Source organism: Pelodiscus sinensis, chromosome 22 (assembly GCF_049634645.1).
Source record: "Pelodiscus sinensis isolate JC-2024 chromosome 22, ASM4963464v1, whole genome shotgun sequence".
In the NCBI taxonomy this organism is placed as follows: domain Eukaryota; kingdom Metazoa; phylum Chordata; order Testudines; family Trionychidae; genus Pelodiscus; species Pelodiscus sinensis.
The window spans coordinates 26,293,357-26,312,687 of NC_134732.1; the positions used below are offsets into that span (position 1 = coordinate 26,293,357).

General features: G+C 46.3%; 1 long non-coding RNA gene across 1 annotated transcript in view; it reads right to left on the bottom strand.

The window, feature by feature from the left end:
- Window positions 1–991: 991 nt before the first annotated feature.
- LOC112547049 (uncharacterized) overlaps window positions 992–19,331 on the bottom strand; it is a 135,295-nt gene continuing 116,955 nt past the window's right edge. The window contains exons 6-7 of the long non-coding RNA XR_003090792.2: window positions 3,336–3,397; window positions 992–1,853 (exon numbers count right to left, since the gene is read on the bottom strand). This is a non-coding gene — a long non-coding RNA (uncharacterized LOC112547049). The remainder of the gene's footprint in view (window positions 1,854–3,335; window positions 3,398–19,331) is intronic.

A 19,331-nucleotide genomic window follows, 5' to 3' on the forward strand; every position in this document is an offset into this window, starting at 1 on the left:
GTTCTGCAGCTGCTTCATCAGCCCCACCTAGTCAGGCAGCTCTGTGCTCGGACCCCTGAGCCCCTGATTAAGCAGCTGTGGGGCTGTGCTGCTGCCCCTTCCTATGTGGAACTCAGCCCCTGAGCTGCTCCCTCCACCCAAGTCACTATTCGAATTTCCGTCACCCACCGTGATGCGCTGGATCCGAGGCCTCCAAATCTATGGCATAGAGCCTTTGGGGTGTTACCTGTCTGTACGCCAGTGGCTCGTTACTGTCTGATTGCTTGTTAATTACTTGTGAGTAGTGAAGAGGGTGGAACCCGCGATGTATTAGGCAAGAACACCACAGAGCCAGCATCTCTGCTATCCACTGCCCTGGGCCCGTGCCAGATGAGTTCTCCCCACTGTGTGATGGAGGTGGTTACACTATCGAATAAGAGATCGCATTCCAATACGTAGCTGGTGCCCCTGACGCTCTCATGTCCAACTCCAAAGAGAAAACCCAGTCCCCGGCATCACAACCGGGCATAAAGTTCTCATGCAACACAGGGAGTGCTCAGGAAAGCCATTCCTCTGTACAGCCATAGGAACAAACAGATGTACTCCACACATATCTGGCACATGTACTCCTGTCTACAGCGTTGCTGACTGAACAGGAACTAGTAACCGAGATTTGGTGTCCACACACACACCTCTCAAAGCACACAGGAATCCGTCTCTCCTGCACTGCGGCTATGTGGCAAAAGTACCGGGTTCACAAATGGTGATGAAATGTATGATCTCATTGATACGTCAGGCCTCATAGCTACAGGGAACACTGTGGGATGCTGCAGCTACTCCTGACGGGTGGGTACCTACGTGCCATGATGATTTTTATACCCGATCAATGGGGTCTGAAACAATGAATAATGCAAGAAAGTAGTGCCAGTTCCCCAAGACAAATGCAGAGTCCTCACAACCATTGCAATGCACTCCAAAACCTATTGATTTTGGTCTGAATTTATAAAAAAAATGCTGTATTGAAATATGCTGGGGTTGGTGTTATTAAAATGATTCCTGTCCAGACACAGCAGTTTGTAGTTGATTTTTAAACACCCAAACTGATTAGTGACTTGCCATGGTCTCCATAAATTAAACTCCCACTTGGTTATGATGCTAACAAGCTACTGTGCAAAATCAGAGACACTAAGCTGCCCATGTCTGGAAATGCCATAGGAACCCATGAACCCGGAAAAGAGAAACTCGGCATTCCTCCCACTGGCCTAAGCAGGGTGACAGTCCCAGGTCTGATCTCTCCCGCAGGACACACATGAAGTTAGCCTGGCTACCTGCTGGGAATCCACTTGTAGGTCTGTCTGCCCAAGGTGTGTATAACCATTCGGCAATAATCCCCATTGGTCAGTATTGATTCTACTTCACAGAGGGCATTTTCTCAGGCCTCATGTCTCACTTATGGAATCAACAGAGTGGAGTAGACAGTTCTTAGGTCTTTTTTTTTTTCAGCTTTGACCTTATGTTCCAGCTGCTGTTGTAGAACAATGAGGTCTGAAGGAAAATAATGCAGCCATTTGTTTAACCCATAAAAATGACGTGCCGATTGTACAAGGCAACTACACCTGCTTCAGAGATTAAACATCATTTGGAAGTCAGAGGGCAACTCCTTATTGGGTGCAATGTATTTGATTCAAGCTGTGCACAGGATTCTATTTCTTGGGGGTATTTGTGCTAATTTCATAGGCTGGACAGACAGTAGCTGAAAACAAAAGAGGAGGGGGATGGATTTGAGCTGAATGTTGTTCTTTCCAGAATCCAGTGGGGTATTTTTTACAGATGCTGGACTAAAACATACTTCCATGTCCTCAGAGGATCAAGATCTATCAAAACAGACAAAGGGAAGATGCACGGTTTAGTGGCATCACAACTCAGATGGTTCATATTTCTGCTAAGCTCACCAGGCTGTTTCACAGACGATGCGGCTCAGGATTGCTTTCAGACACAGAACTATGCACGGAAGTACAGATTTAGATACAACCCAAGATACATCCACAGATATTTGGTGCTTCTGAACAATCTGTATTGAATCAAACCTGATTACATTAAAGTATTAAGTACATGTTTCCTTTAGAAATTTTCAAAGGCATCTTTGGGAAGTTGTTATGTGGAAAATTTAAGTAATAGGTTTAAAGCTAAAGGACAGCATGCCATCTGTCCAAACAGACTCTGCAAAGCATCTCTTAGGGCTAAGGACTATCTCACTTGTAACTATCATACCAATATCACTGGGTTTTGTTATTCTAGCACACGCTGAAAATGAAACACATTTTTCAAAGTTTCTTCTTTATTAAAGCAAATTTTTGTGCATTAACCATTTCATTCAGCGTTCTCCCTGCAGTGTTTGACTAACAGTATGACAGAAGGCACTGGGAATTTGCAGCAGGACAGAAATTATGGTTTGACTGTTGAGCAGAACTTCGGTGGCCAAGTTTCTATCATCTACAAGGTGCTGGGTGGTTTATGTGAATCAAGTTGAGGGATTTAGTCCATTTTTAGTGGACCAATGTCCACCTCACAAAACCCCAGCTTGTCAGTAGGTGCTGGCTAACACCTTTCAGCCAGGCCCCGGTGTCCCTGCGAGCCAAGGCTCTGGCACATGGGCAAGTGTGTGCCAGTGCTCAGATTTACTCATTGGATGTAGGATTTCAGTCTCCAGAGCAGCAAGACCCACACCCTTTGCTGCATACAAGGGATCAGATTCACAGGGTTGTGTCTAGACTGGCCAGTTTTTCCGGAAAATCAGCCGCTTTTCTGGAAAAACCTGCCAGCTGTCTATACTGGCCATTGAATTTTCGCAAAAGCACTGACTTCCTACTGTCTGAAATCAATGCTTCTTGCGGAAATACTATTCTGCTCCCATTCAGGCAAAAGTCCTTTTGCGCAAAGCTTTTGCACAAAAGGGCCAATGTAGACAGCTGAGATTTGTTTTCCGCAAAAAAGCCCCGATCACGAAAATGGCGATCGGGGCTTTTTTGCGGAAAAGCATGTCTAGATTGGCTCAGACGCTTTTCCGCAAAAAGTGCTTTTGCGGAAAAGCATCCGTGCCAATCTAGACGCTCTGTTCCGAAAATGCTTTTAATGGAAAACGTTTCCGTGAAAAGCATTTCCGGAAAATCAAGCCAGTCTAGACGCAGCCAGGGAGTGTTAAACCCATTGGCTGTGATTATGGGCACATGTGATGCTTTATAGATATTGTAGCAGCTTGTCTAGAAGCTCTGGTTCTTACATGCAATGGAGATGACTCTGTATCTGAGCCTACCCCAAAGCCCTGGCTCATACAGCACATGAGAAGAGTACCCTACCTGCCATGTAACCAGGGCCAGCTGGGAAGCCAATTCCTCTCAGGAAGATTGTGTGACTGGATCTATCAATACAGAGCAGAGATAGAAAAAAACGGTTAACTCCCTTTTGTAACTGGGGGAAAGCCGATAGGTGCGGAGGAGCACATGGATTGGACAGAGACATCGATTAGGGGAGGTTCTATTAATAGAGACCTACTTTCTATGCTCTAGTCAGGAGGAGAGGATGGAAGTACGAGTCACATCAGATGAGACACAATCAAATGAAAAAGAGTCTAACACATCAGGAAATGGCAGACAGATAAACCGTGACAAATGATTAAAGTGCTTATACACAAATGCTAGAAGTCTGAATGGTAAAATGGGTGAACTGGAGTGCCTAGTTTTAAAGGAGAATATTGATATAATAGGCATCATGGAAACTTGGTGGAATGAGGACACTCAATGGGACATAGTTATACCAGGGTATAAAATAGATCAGAAGGACAGAACAGGTCATTCTGGCAGGGGAGTGGCACTATACGTGAAATAAAATGTAGAATCAAATGAAGTAAAAATCATAAATGAGTCAAAGTGTTCTATAGAATCTCTATGGATAATAATTCCATGCTCCAATAACAAGAATATAGTTATAGGGATATATTATCGACTACCTGATCAGGACAGTGATAGTAACTATGAAATACTAAGGAAGATTAGAGAGGCTATCAAATTAAAAAACTCGATAATAGTGGTGGATTTCAACTATCCCCATATTGACTGGGTACATGTCACCTCAGGACAGGATGACAGATTAAATTTCTTGATACCTTAAATGACTGCTTCTTGGAACAGCTGGTTCTGGAAACCATAAGGGGAGAGGCTATTCTTGGTTTAGTCCTAAGTGGAACGCAGGATCTGGTTCAAGAGGTAAATATAACTGGACCACTTGGAAATAGTGACCATAATGTAATAAAATGTAACATCCCTGTGGTGGGAAAAACACCTGAGCAGCTCAGCATGGTGGCATTTAATTTCAGAAAGGGGAATTACACAAAAATGAGGAAGTTAGTTAAACAGAAATTAAAAGGTACAATGACAAAAGTAAAATCTCTGCAAGCTGCATGGAAATTTTTCAAAGACACCATAACAGAGATCCAAATTAAATGTATACCCCAAATTAAAAAACACAGTAAGAGAACCAAAAAAGTGCCACCGTGGCTTAACAACCAGGTAAAAGAAGCAGTGTCAGATAAAAATATATCTTTTAAAAAGTGGAAGTTAAATCCTAGTGAGGAAAATAGAAAGGAGCATAAACTTTGTCAAATCAAGAGTAAAAATATAATAAGAAAAGCCAAAAAGGAGTTTGAAGAGCAGCTAGCCAAAAACTCAAAAAGTAATAGTAAAATGTTTTTTAAGTACATCAAAAGCAGGAAGTCGGCTAAACAACCAGTGGGGCCCTTGGATGATTGAGATGATAAACTTAACAGTAACAAGCCACCCGTACCAGATGGCATTCACCCAAGAGTTTTGAAAGAACTCAATTGGGAAACTGCGGAACTATTAACTGTGGTTTGTAACCTATCCTTTAAATCAGCCCCTGCACCTAATGATTGGAAGATAGCTAACGTGATGCCGATATTTAAAAAGGGCTCTAGAGGTGATCCTGGCAATTACAGACCAGTAAGTCTAACGTCAGTACCAGGCAAATAAGTTGGAACTATAGTAAAGAATAAAATTGCCAGACACATGGATGAATATAATTTGTTGGGGGGAAAGTCAACATGGTTTCTGTAAAGGGAAATCATGCCTTACTAATGTGTTGTTAAAAAACAACAAATGGTCTGGTAGCACTTAAACAAAACTCCCTGAAGCTTCTAATCTGCTAGAGTTCTTTGAGAGGGTCAATAAACATGTGTTCAAGGGGGAACCAGTGGATAGATTTCCAGAAAGCCTTTGACAAGGTCCCTCACCAAAGGCTCTTAAGTAAAGTAAGTTGTCATGGGATAGGGGGGAAGATCCTTTCTTAGATTAATACCAGGTTAGAAGACAGGAAACAAAGGGTAGGAATAAATGTTCAGTTTTCCGAATGGAGAGTAGGGTCCCCCAAGGGTCTGTCCTGGTACCCATCCTATTCAACTTATTCATAAATGATCTAAAGAAAGGGGTAAACAGTGAGGTGGGAAAATTTGCAGATGACACAAACTGCTCAAGATAGTTAAGACCAAAGCAGACTGTGAAGAGCTTCAAAAAGATCTCACCAAACTAAGTGTTTGAGCAACAAAATTGCAAATAAAATTAAACATTGATAAATGTAAGTAAAGCACACTGGAAAAAATAACCCCAACTATACACACAATATGATGGGGACTAATTTAGCTACAACTACTCAAGAGAGAGATCTTGGAGTCATTGTGCATACTTCTCTAAAAACATCCACTCAATGTGCAGCACCAGTCAAAAAAGCAAATAGAATGTTAGGAGTCATTAAAAAAGGGATAGAAAATAAGACAGGAAATATCTTATTGCCTCTATATAAAACCATGGTACGCCCACATCTTGAATAATGCGTACAGATGTGGTCGCTTCATCTCAAAAAAATATATTGGCATTGGAAAAGGTTCAGAAAAGGGCAACAAAAATGATGAGGGATTTGGAACAGGTCCCATATGAAGAGAGATTAAAAAGATTTGGACTTTTCATCTTGGAAAAGAGGAGACTCGGAGGGATATGATAGAGGTCTATAAAATCAAGTCTGGTATGGATAAAGTGAATAAGGACAAGTTATTTACTTATTCCCACAATATAAGAACTAGGGGTCACCAAATGAAATCAATAGGCAGAAGGTTTAAAACAAACAAAAGGACATTTTTCTTCTTTCAGCGCACAGTCAACCTGTGGAACTCTTTGCCAGAGGATCTGGTGGAGGCTAGAACTTAATAAGATTGGTTTTAAAAAGAGCTAGATAGATACATGGAGGTTATGTCCATCAATGGCGATTAGCCAGGATGAATACGAATGGTGTCCCTAGCCTCTGTTTCTCTGGAGGTGGGTGACAGGCAAGTGATTACGCGAGGATTACCTGTTGCGATCCTTCCCTTTGGGGCACCTGGTATTGGCCACTGCTGGCAGACAGGATACTGGGCTAGATGGATCTTTGGTCTGACCCAGTATGGCCGTTCTTATGTTCTTATGATGCTCATGGCCATTCCAGTGTGCGCGCTGCGGGCACAGTTGCTGGAGGTTTCTGCCTTAGCTGTAGCCAGAGGGCCAGCCATGGCAGCATCTGCAGTGGCACTCCCATGTGACGGTATATTAGGTACCATGGCCTGATGCACTCTGTGTTCCTGCCTGCCAGCAACTCCAACAGCAGGTAGGAAAGTGAGAAATGGAATAGACAAGAGTGGCACATCTTGAAGAACAACAGTTACACAAGGTAGAGGTGACCGTTTTTTCTTCTTCAAGGGCTTGGTCATGTTGTTTCCACTTTAGGTGACTCACAAGCAATAGCCACTGTGATGGGCTCCATGTTCACTGCTTAGTGACATGCAGTGTCAGCCTACCAACGCCAGCATCCTCTCGGTCAGCAAAAAATGGGTAGCAAAGCCAGGGAGAGATGCACCTCGTGGCTGCTCGAAAGATATCCTGAATAGGCCCATGGGCCAAAAGGCGTCGAGGAGGCCTGAGCCCAGGTGGTTGCACCTTTGCTTTGGCATAGCGACTGCTGGCCAAGATCCCAGCAGGAATTCTTTGGGTGGATACAGGGCAACCTTTAATCCTGTCAGCCTCTGCCATGAATAACTGTGCTGGCTCATGGAACGGCCTGGTTCTGTCAGTGTAGAAGGCCAGGCCCTTCGGACACCCAGGGCAAGAAGCCTATGCTCCATCTCCGATTTATGCAGCTTTGGGAATAAGACTGGGAAGTAAATGTCCTGACTCAAATGAAACTGAGAGTCGACCTTGTGGGGAGAGATGCTCTAGACCCTTGGGGAAGCTGGCAGCGATATACTGAGCGAAGACCAAACTGCAGATGGAAGGCCAAGAGGGCCACTAAATGGACCCAGGAAGATGCGCTGCACCTGACGAACACTGCTGCTTGCGCACATTCAGGCTGTCAGATGCAGCATCGCCAGGTTTGGGAGCAACAGACTGTCATGGTTCTGAGACAAACAGGTCTGCTCCGAGGGGTAGCTGGAACGGAGTCACTACCCGTAGGGGGGCTGACCCAGAGCTGGCGTAGCACTGTGTGGGATGATCCTCACCTGCCCTGTTTGATCTCTGTGAAGACCCAGGGGAGCAATGGCAGTGGAGGGAAGGTGTACATCAGGGCTAGAGCAGAAGTAGGCGCCTATGGCATTTCCTGTTGTGCCTGGACATGAACAGGTCCACCAGGGGAGTTCCCCAACTTCAGAAGACAGAACTGACCACCTCTGGATGCAGGGACCATTTGGGCAAGACGAGAACGTCCCAGTTAGTCGAACTGCCGAAGTGTTCCTGGCCCGGAAGGGAAGCAGCTACAAGATGGGTGTTGTGCTGCAGACAAAAGTCCCAAAGTCAAATGGCCTCCTGGCAGAGGGCAGACCGCCTGGCGATATAGCAGTCCATGGCCGTACTGTCCTCAAACACATGAGCCACCCTATCTTGAGTCTGAGACAGAAACACGTGGCAGGCCAGTCGAACTGCACTGAATTCCCTGACATTGATATGCAGGGTGTGATCATGACTGGACCAGCGACCTTGGGTGCTGAGGGTACCCAGATGTGCTCCCCATCCCAGGTCTGATGCATCAGAGACCAAGGTTGCTGACAAGACTGGGGTCATGAAGGGAACTCCTTCTAGCAGCAGCGTGGGAACCTGCCACGAGCTGAAGGACAAGAATACTTCATCCAGAATCCTGACTATCTGGCCCATGTGTTGGTTGGGGACACAGACTGACGCTAGCCATGCCTGAAGGGGCCTGAGGCGGAGATGTGTGCGCCAGACCACATAAGTACACGCCACCATTTGGACCAGCAGTCTCTCATATGTGGGTGGCGGTAAGTGGGAGGCTCCACTGGCTTGCAATGAGCTCACCTTGTTGAGGGAGGCACTGGCCCAAGTGGAGTCGAGACCCACTCCAAAGAATTCTATACCTTGTACTGGGGTTAGGGTTGACGCCTTGTCATTTATCATCAGCCCCAGGTCACGACATGTGGAACATACCAGGTCGAGATGCTTCTGCTCCTGACCTGGAGACCTGCCTTGATCAGCCAGTCATGGAGATACGGATACATCTGGACTCCTCGATGTCTCCGAGAGCGAAGGGCATTGCTGTACACTGGAAATGGTGCCTGCCCAAAATAAAGCGGAGGGAGTGCTGGTGCCCCAGAAAACTAGAGAATGTTTTTACAAATATGACATTTGTCCTCCTGTGGCTCTCTTTGGACACTTGAGACAACTGTTGTGTGGACTGTGACGGTGCATCGGGGTCCCCTGCCTCCTGCACCCCCGTAGTGGCATGGACAGACTCCACCAGCCAGTAGAATAGAGGGAGTTTATTGCTTCTCCAGGATACAGCAGAGCACAGATGTAATCTGGTTACAGGGCAGGCCTAGGATGCCTCAGCCCCCCTTGAGATGGGGGAGACTGGGCCCCTAAATCCCAGCCCCTTCCCTAGGCTGTCTCCTCCATGATAACAGACAGCAACTAACTAACTCTCTTCCAGCCCTGCCCCCCAGCCAGGGGCGGCATTCCACCTTCTTTTGTTCCTCTCCCTGGGAGGTAACCAGTTGAACAGATCACCTCCCTGTCCCATCAGCTACTCGGTTGGGCCATGGTACAGACAGCAGCCAGTGGGGGTCACCCACAGCCCCCCGCCCAGCATAGCAACCAGCAAGGTACCCCCACTACGTCACATGGACCACTGACGAGCATCGGCCTGCTGTATGGGCGAGTGGGGCATGCCTCACCTGGGGCAGGGTCCCAGCTGGGACTCTCATTGCTAGCTAGCAGCAATACTTACAACTACTTACAAACACAATAACCTAACTATTTACAAAGGGCTAAGGCCTGAGGTCTGCTGAGGACAAGGCACTTGGACTAATTACCACAGGAGATAAGAAGGAACTGAGAGCACAGGGCCAGCAGCACTTAACATATCACTGCATGGAAGCACCATGCCGGGTGGTGCTACAGCTGGCCCTACGGACACAACGCTAAGGCAGAAATCTCCTGTGAGTGCACATGGCTGCCCACACTAACATGGGACTGACATGAGCAAGCACTCGAGGAAGCAAAAGTAGTAGTTCAGAGCGTGGCTCCCTGTGTTACAGCTCTGCTTTATGCTGGCGTGTCCTCTTTCCAGCCACCAAAGCAGCTAGCTCAAAGTGACCTCACAACTCCTCCTTTTCATTGCTCTATTCGTCACCCTGCTTTGCACTGTGGAGCATTTGGCTTTTCTTCAGAGGGTAGGCTGAGGCCTGTGTCTTTGTTGGGGTTCTGCAGCACAGGAGTCCTGGAAGCAGAGCACAGTCTCGCCATCCACCTCCACCTGCTCATGTCACTCCCCGGGGGTAGGGAGGTGCTTGTGCATCAAGGGAAGAAACTCCTGTTAGGTAGTTGTTGGAGTGATGAAAGCGGCGCCATTTCAGCACAGAGGATCCTGAACCGCTCTAGGCCTCTCCCCCGAGAGCCAGAAGCAGGAACTCATCACTGCAAACAGGAAGGAAAGGTCTTTCTTCCTGTTGAGCATGTGGGGCATGCCCCAGGTGCATAGCGTCTGCTCGGTGATCACTGCCCAGCCGCACTTGCTTTGCAAAGGCAAGGCAGCGTCACTGCAGAGACCGGCGGTACTGGACAGGCACAAGCCTGCCCCCGTGTGTTCACGTTACATTGTAGGTTAAAAAGCTTCAGAGGGTACAGACCAATAATCTAGTAGCACCTCAAAGACTAACGAAACATTCAACATCTACACATTTTGTTGGTCTTTAAGGTGCTACTAGACTATTCGTTGGGTTTTTTAAAATTTTTCCATTATAGGTTAAGATCGTGCCAAAAGAAAGAAGCTGAAGGTGCTAAACTGACTCTGTGTTCCACTTCAGGTTTCCCCAGAGTAGCCAGACGCTGGCCAGCTTTTGCCTGGCTTGGCAGCAGCAGCACCCAACATCTTAACAAGGCAGAGCAGGAAAGTGGGCCACTTTGAACATTATCAGGAGTGCTCTTCTGATGGCAAAGCACATTAGCCCAATGGCCACTGAGATTGGGCCACTTTGCTCTGGGGTCCAACATTAGATAATGATACTTGAACTTGGGTTCCTTTCCCAGAGGCCAGCTCAGATCTTGTGGAACCAGGGTTGATTTATTTACTCCATACAACTATATATACAAAATGATGGGGACTAAATTAGCTATTACCACTCAAGAGATCTTGGAGTCATTGTGGACAGTTCTCTGAAAGCATCCACTCAGTGTGCAGCAGCCGTCAAAAAAGCAAACAATGTTAGAAATCATTTCAAAAGGGATAGAGACTAAGACATTGCCTCTGTATAAATCCATGGTACACCCTAATCTTGAATACTGAGTACAGAAGTGGTCGCCTCATCTAAAAAAAGATCTCTTGGCATTGGAAAAAGTTCACAAAAGGGCAACACAAATGATTAGGGGTTTGGAAGAGCAGCCATAAGAAAAAAGATTAAAACGACTTAGAAAAGAGGAGACGGGGGGGGGGGGGGGGGGATATGATAGATTATAACTGGTGTGGAGAAAGTGAATAAGGAAAAGTTAGTATTTATTCCTTCTCATAATACAAGAAGTAGGGGTAACCAAATGAAATTAATAGGTAGCAGCTTTAAAACAAAGAAAAGGAAGTATTTCTTCACACAATGCATGATCAGCCTGTGGAACTGCTTGCCAGAGGATGCGGTAAGGCTAGAACTTTAACAGGATTCAAAAAAGAGCGAGATAGATTCATGGAGGATGGGTCCATCAATGGCTATTGGCCAGGATGGGCAGGAATGTTTGTCAGAGGCTGGAAATGGGTGATAGGAGTGGGATCATGTGGGTCTGGTCTACAGTAAAGGAGAAAGTTGACTTAAGATACACAACTCCAGCTACGCTGATTATGTAGCTGGAGTTGAAGGATCTTAGATCACTTTTTGGCGCTGTCTGCAGAGCAGGAGGTTGATGGGAGCATGCTCTCACTTTGACTTCCCTTACTCTCATAGGAGCAGGACTACTGGCGCCAACGGGAGCCCCCTCTCAGTTCAAATTAGTGTGTTTTCACTAGACCCACTAATTCACACCCCGGAAGATCAACTGCGGCAGCTTTGATGTTCTCTAAAGTGTAGACATGGCCTTGATGATTCCCTGTTCTGTTCGTTCCCTCTGGGCCATCTGGCATTGGCCACTGGTGGCAGACTGGACACTGGGCAGGATGGACCATTGGTCTGATCCAGTGTGGTCGCTCTTATAATGCGCAACCAAACTCTAGATATAGACATTAAAATAACTCATCTGCAGCGTAGTTGTAGCCCTGTTGTTCCTACAATACTGAGCGGTCATAGGACACTCTGCCTTGAATGGTCCTCTAGAACAGAAGCTCTCAGCCTTTCCAGACTACTTTCAGGGCCCTGATTTGTCAGGCATTCCCTTAAGCTTCACCTCTTACAAACTACTTCCTTACACAGTCAGGCATAAAAACACAAAAGTGTCACACTTAGTGTTACTGAAAACAATGGCTTATTCTCATTTTTATCATATAACAATATAATTAATGGATTGGAATATAGAGAGCAGCATGAACAAATCACTGTCTGCATGAAATTTCAGTTTGCACTGACTTCACTAGAGCTTTTTATGTAGCCCAATGTAAAACTAGGCAAATATCTAGTTGTAGCATACTCCCAGAAGTATGCAGACCCCTGGTTGAGAACCACTGCGTTGGAATAGTCACAACTACTTATGCTAACAATCTGTTCCGCCTTATACTTGGCTAGGAGCTTGGAGTACCTCTCCCAGCCCTGAAAAAGAGCAGCCTCTCTCACCCACAGAAGTGGGCCCAATGTAAGATATGACCTCTCTCACCTTGTCTCATTAAAATGACTCATTAGAAAGTGGCCACACCCCAGGCACCCCTCTGATTTTCCCCTCTCAGACTGCTCAGTAAACTTCACCCAAAGGCTTGTTGTGGCCCAAAATACCCCTCTATGAGCTCTGCATTTATTAAATAATCCCTCAGCCCCAACTCAAGTCTAGCACAAGTCCACCTGACCTAAAAAGCCTCTTCTCACTCCCAGGTGTCTCCCACATCCCAGGGCTCCCTCCCGATGCCTGCTCCTCTTAACAGCCTCTCCCCCTCCTCTTCCACTGCAGCCTTCTGCTGCTTTTATAGGGAAAGCACCTGATGCATTCCCAGGTGTGACTCATTCGTACTCAGAGCGGGTTGGCAACAGGCTCACCCCAGCCTGTAAGGCACAAGACACTCTGTTACACAGCTAAAGCCCCCAAGCTACTGTGTACAACATACAGCCAGACCTTTGTAAGGAGACAAATAGACTGGACTTGGCAATCTTTGGGCAACATCCCACCTTTGCCTACAAACCAATGAGAAATCCATCAGTGAATGCAGGTGGGTTCAATTGGCATTACTTGATCATTGGGAGACGGGCTTCAAAACTGCCTGTGCTGGGATGTCTTTCTTTCCCCCACCCATGGTATGGCATTTGTCTTCCAGCATCACTGTGAACCATTTATAACTACTCTCTGAGAACAGTTAACCAACTAGTTATGCACTCACTTTGTAGTAGCTCCATCCAATTTGTATTTCCCTAGTTTGTTAATGGGAAGGTCATGCAAGACTGGATCAAAAGCCTTACTAAATTCTAGATATACCACTTCTACTACTGCCCCTATGCAAAAGGCTTGTTACCCTGTCAAAGAACGCTATTGGGTTGGTCTGACATGATTTATTCTTGACAAATCCATGCTGACTGTTATCTCTAGATGTTTACAAACTGATTGCTTAACTATTTGCTCCCTGTAATGGGTCTGGCCAGGTCTGAGCACCGCTGAGGGCATCTGCTCAAGGCGAATTGCTCAAACTCAGGGCTCCTTACAGCCCCTGACTGAAGACTGTTCCCAAATAGCCCACAGACCAGTCACACTGAGCGCTTCCAGCCAGCAGGAAGCCTCGTGAACAAAACCCCTCTAACACTCCAGCTCTCCCTTTGCCACAATCAGCCCCAGGCCTAACACACAGGTGAGGGGTTATAGAACCCAATCTCACCTACCCCAAATGGGTCTTTCTGGTCCCAATGAACCAGCCACAGATCCCCGGTCAATTTACACTTTGGATCTTACCCACAAGATCAGGCTGAGCCAGTCCTTTAGAATCTAAAATCTAAAGGTTTATTAATAAAAGAAAGAAAAGCCTGAGAGTGAGGTTGTTAAGGAGAATACGTTACAAGCATCGAATCACCCAGTTCTCGATGCAGGCTCTCAGCAGAGATGTTACAAACTGCTAGATTCAAAGTCTCTGGTGTACATCCTGTGTCAGCATGGGCCAACGATTCTTCCCAGCTCGCTGCTCCTCACAAGGCTGCATCTGGAATTAGTAGCAGAATTGAAGGCAAGATGGAGTCTGCCTCATGGTCACATGGTTAAGTGACCGATCTCTATTTCACGTGCTGGCAGCCATTCTGCCCTGGCTGGTTTGCAGGTTCCCAGACGCATCCCTCAGGTGTGTATTGGGCACCTTGAGAGTCATTGTCCCTGGAGCCTTGCTAATTAGCATAGTCAAAAGGAACAATTGTTCTTTACAACAGACAGTGCAGGCCGGTATCAGCACAGAGTCCATATTCATAACTCCACACACAGACATCACACACGTACACGAGTAGCACACACAGAATCAGTAGAACATGAGCTTTCATTTGACACCTCACATGGCCCCCTTTGAACAGACTTTGGGGCAACCTCTCTCCCCCCCCCCCCCCCCGGTGGGCACAGCAGTGATCTGGCTGCTCCCTTTAATATCCAGTAACGTGACATTCCCCAGCTTGAAAATTCTCCGAGGTCCCCCTCTGTTCCTTCAAATCCTGTCAGAGTCCCCCCAGTTTTGCCAGTCACAGGGGTTCTCAGCGTGTGGAGAGTCCCTGCTCTGACTTTCTCAGGGGCTGCAGGGACATGCCAGCCACCTCCAGGAGCAGCAGTTACCACGGGGATAATTACTCCAGCCACGCCAGGTTAGGCATCTTAGAACTCAGGGCCCACTGAGTCTGCACCAGACCCATGCTTTTCTCTGGGGGGCTGCGGTGAAAGGATCCTTCCAGACTCCAGAGCAACAGAGAAGCGGCTCTATCTGCACTGCTGGGGCTCCTGAGTCTCCTGTGCGGAGTGGCACACTGTGTAGTGCATTACTCCAGTCACCGCAGCTCCGAGAGCCCACCCACAGCTGGGCCCAAGGTGCCCACAGCCCTCGCATGCTGCACCACAGAGCAGCAGGGAATGAAGGCACTCAGTGCAACATTCGGGGAGATGCTGCCAGGCTGTGTGGTTTCCTCATGCTATGCTAAGTGACTTCATTCCCTCGCCACTGTATCCATGGTGATGTCTCCCATTCCACATCACCCCGAGAGACTCCCCTAAGACAAAGTTAGAAACAAGTTCCTTCTGGCCCTTCGGAAAGGCTGCTGGTCGAGAACTACAGACAGGGTTAGATCACTCTGAAGCGTTCCGTAGTGGTTAGTGCTGTGAGACATTAGTTCTGGATGACTAATTATTTGGTCTAAAAACAGGTCTTTTGTCTCTTGGGCTACAAAGACAACATGACCACTTGCTGTACTTTTGACCCAGGGAAAGAAAAGCTACAGATAATAGAATTAAACCCTCATTTCACTTGACATAATATTTGTGTAAGCTCCCTCAGTAAAACGTCATGTTCACTGCCAAGTCTGCAGGTTATCACTTCCACGGTCGAGTGTTTGGAGATGGAGCTTAGAGGTGGGGGGTATTTGGGGAAAGCTCGGAGATTATAAGAGCTGTAACCACAGAACTTTTTTCCTACTCAGCCTGATGTTTCCTTCAAGATTTGAGCAGACAAAATAATGAATAGGATACTTTTTATTGGCCCAACAGAGAAACATTATATAAGGTTTCAAGGCCACACAGATTTCCCCTCTTTTTGCCCAGGTCTCCAAAGACTTTGCAAGGGAAAAAATCAGCACACTCAAGTGTGATTCCAATGGTGTCACTCTTTTAGAGCCTTACGTTAAAATCATAAGCACCATGAAGCAAGAGTGCGAGTCCGTCCTCTCAACCCTCAGAGCTTTTCCTCACCACGCAGAGACCATGCCTACAACGCTAATGCTTTTTGGCAATGCGTGGGCTCAGGAGCGAGGCCGTTCCATTTCAAGGAATGAGCGCTCCCTCTCTCCCATCGTCCTGCTTCCTGCAGCAGTTCTGCAGGACCCAGACCACCAAGACCAGATTTTTTCCTATCCCAGGACCCACCCTTTTATGTCCATCTTGCTTCCCCACCGTGCAGTGCTCTTTAAAGTAGTGTTAGCTTACACTAAAGAGCTCCGTCTACACGATATGCAAGCTAGCACAGCTGTGCAGCCTCTTTGTGCTAGGTGAGAGAGTCGTTTGATGGTATAGAGCTACTATTAAATAAACAAACAGACAAATAACACTGCGCTGGCTGAATTAGGACATCTGGAGGAAAAAAATATGGCCTCTCCTGGGAATCTTGTAACAAAAAATGACTTCACAGGTTCAGGACTCAGCTCTTGAACTTTTGGCACAGTAATCAACTTGTAACGGGGAACAAAACTCCCAGGTCCCTGATGTTTCGGTGCTTTCCCTCCTCTGCTCGTCCTCTGGGGTTTGCCTTCGCATTTGAGAAATAAATTACAGCCTGGTGGTCTCCTCAGCCCAGAGCCCCAAGCCCTTTCCTAGTTACTCCCTCCGTGCAGCAATGACACCGATAAATCCCTGGAGCTGAGTGTCTCAGAGTGCGGGACTGGCCTTCCTGGGCAGGCTGCACTATCCTCCAAGGCAGGTTGATGCCAGCCATAGGGAAGGTGGGTGCACAACTGGCTGGATAACCGTTCTCAGAGAGTAGTTATTAATGGCTCACAGTCATGCTGGAAGGGCATAACAAGTGGGGTTCCACAGGGGTCTGTTTTGGGACCAGTTCTGTTCAATATCTTCATCAGCGATTTAGATGATGGCACAGAGAGTACGCTTATTAAGTTTGCAGATGATGTCAAGCTGGGAGGGGTTGCAAGTGCTTTGGAAGACAGGGTCATAATTCAAAATGATCTGGACAAACCAGAGAAATGGTCTGAGGTAAATAGGAAGAAGTTTAATACAGACAAATACAAAGTATTCTGGTTAGGGAGGAACAATTGGATTCACACATACTGAATGGGAAGCGATTGTCTAGGAAGCACTGAAGAAAGGGATCCAGGGGTCAGAGTACACAACAATCTAAATGAGAGTCAACAGTGTGACACTGTTGCAAAAAAAGCAAACATGATTCTGAGATGCATTAACAGCAGTGTTGTAAGACACAAGAAGTCGTTCTTCCACTCCACTCTGCATTGATTAGGTCTCAGTTGGAGTATTGTGTCCAGTTCTGGGCACCACTTTCAAGAAAGATGTGGAGAAATCAGAGAAGGTCCAGAGAAGAGCAACAAAAATGTCTAAAGGTCTAGAGAACATGACCTGTGAGGGAAGACTAAAAGAACGGGGCTTGTTTAGTTTAGAAAAGAGAAGAGTGAGAGGGGACATGATAGCAGTTTTAAAGTAACTAAAAAGGTGTTACAAAGAGGAGGGAAAAAATTTCATCTCCTTGGCCTCTGATGATAGGGCTTAAATTGCAGCAAGAAAGGTTTAGGTTAGACATTGGGTGAAATTTCCTAACTGTCAGGGTGGTTATACACTGGAATAAGTTGCCTAGGAAGGTTGTGGAATCTCCATCACTGGAGATATTCAAGAGCAGGTTGGATAGACATCTATCAGAGATGATCAAGACTTGGTCCTGCCGTGAGGGCAGGGGACAGGACTTGATGATCTCTCGAGGGTTCTTCCAGTTCTAGTGTTCTGTGATTCTATGAAAATGAGAGAGAGAGAGAGAGAGAGAGAGAGAGAAGACTTGCCCTGGTTTGTGCCAATCAGCCAATAGAGGAGAATGTAGTCCCCATGTCATGCTACAGCAAACACAAAAGAGCACATGGGCCGCACTAAGATGTATGCAATGAGCAGATCATCTGCCACTGAACTCAAAGTCACAAAGAAATAGCCCAGCTGTCTAGACATACCCTAGGTGACGGGGCAACATAATGGCAGATTAAATTTAATGTTGATAAATGTGAAGTGAAACATAATCCCAACTAGACGTATAAAATGATGGGGACTAAATTCGCTGTTACCACTTAAGAGAGAGATCTTGGAGTCATTGTGGATAGTTCTCTGAAAACATCCACTCAATGTTCAGCGACAGTCAAAAAAGCAAATAGAATGTTAGAAAGAATTAAAAAGGGATAGAGAATAAATCAGAGAATATCTTATTGCCTTCCCCTGGGATAAAAACCTGCTTATGGCTCTCAAACAGGCATTGGAACGGCACTCATCAGGGGCCCAGGGTTGGGAGGTGCAGCCAACTGCGGCAAGGATGCGTCCAAGATGAAGAAAGGCTTTTTCTTCTTTGGATACAGATTTCGTTCTCAGTAGCTCCAGGCAGACACAACTTGTGTTTGCCTCTGTGTGTATAAAACAAGTCCAGGCAGCTTTTCCTTATCCATTCATGGGATTTATATCTGATTGACTCTTAATTCTGGTTTTACTCATTGTTTATTGCTTTCCAATACAACTCTGGGTAGCACTGGTTTTGGAATGTTTCACAGCACAGCGGGCCTGGCCCAGGTGATTGGGAGAGAGGAGATTCTGTGGAGAGGAGACCTGTTTGGCCTGGCCATAAGACGTCAAGGCATGGTGTGGTCTTGTAGTGCTAGCTCTGGCGGGTAGCACTCGGCTCCCACACTTCATTCCCCTCACTCTGCCACGCATAGGCTTGCACGATCCCCACAGCAATATCATACCAACACTGACCGCTCTTCAGACATCAGCTCAGCAATGCAAGTAAATTCTAAATGGGTTTGGTCAATTCTGAGACATTCTCCTGGTTCTACTCCTTTAATGTGGGCCACGGTTCTGTGCTCTTGCAAATCTAGACACCACACAGAAGTCACACCATACACTGGGACGGACAATGGAAGATCATAGATTAATAGATTTGAATGCCAGGAAGGACTCCTGTGCTCACCTAGTCAATGCTTCTACGTAAGAGAGAATGCCCAGTAGTTACAAAGTGGTTGGATTTTATGCCCACGGGTGCATTAGAGACAAACAGAGTAATGGGATTAAACTAAACAGGAAAAAGATAGGGAAAACATCAGAAAAAAATCCTGAGTAGCGAGGGCTGTTAGACACCGCAATAGCCTCCCAAAAAAGCATCAGAAGCCCCAAAATTTAAATCTGAACTGGACACGCCCCTGGGAAATATGTGGATGGAACAATACAGTATCGTTCCCTAGGCACAGATGAATTGGTCTTTCCCATCCAGAGTTTACAGAATTCTAAAAGCAACTAAAATTGCCAGGCTCCCTCTTGTGGCCATTTACTGACTAGTTTGGTCTCTTTCGCCTGACAATTAGCTCCACAATGGGAATGCTGCCACGTGAACATGGCTTTTCACTCTTTACATGGCAACCAGCTCTCCCTGGCTTAGAAGACAGATAATGACATTGTGCCAGGAGAAAATCTGTGGCCATTTGCATTGGAAAATCTTGTGGTGTTGTTATAAAAGGACATTTCCCAACCTGCTGCATGAAAAGTGCTTTTTTCTACTAAAAAAAAAAAATTAGAACTGAGGATAACAATGATAAATGTTGTTTGAAAATATTCAGGAAGCTAATTTATTTGCCAGACTTACCCATACATGGAAATCTGAGCTCTGCTTACACCCCCAAGGGAGATAAA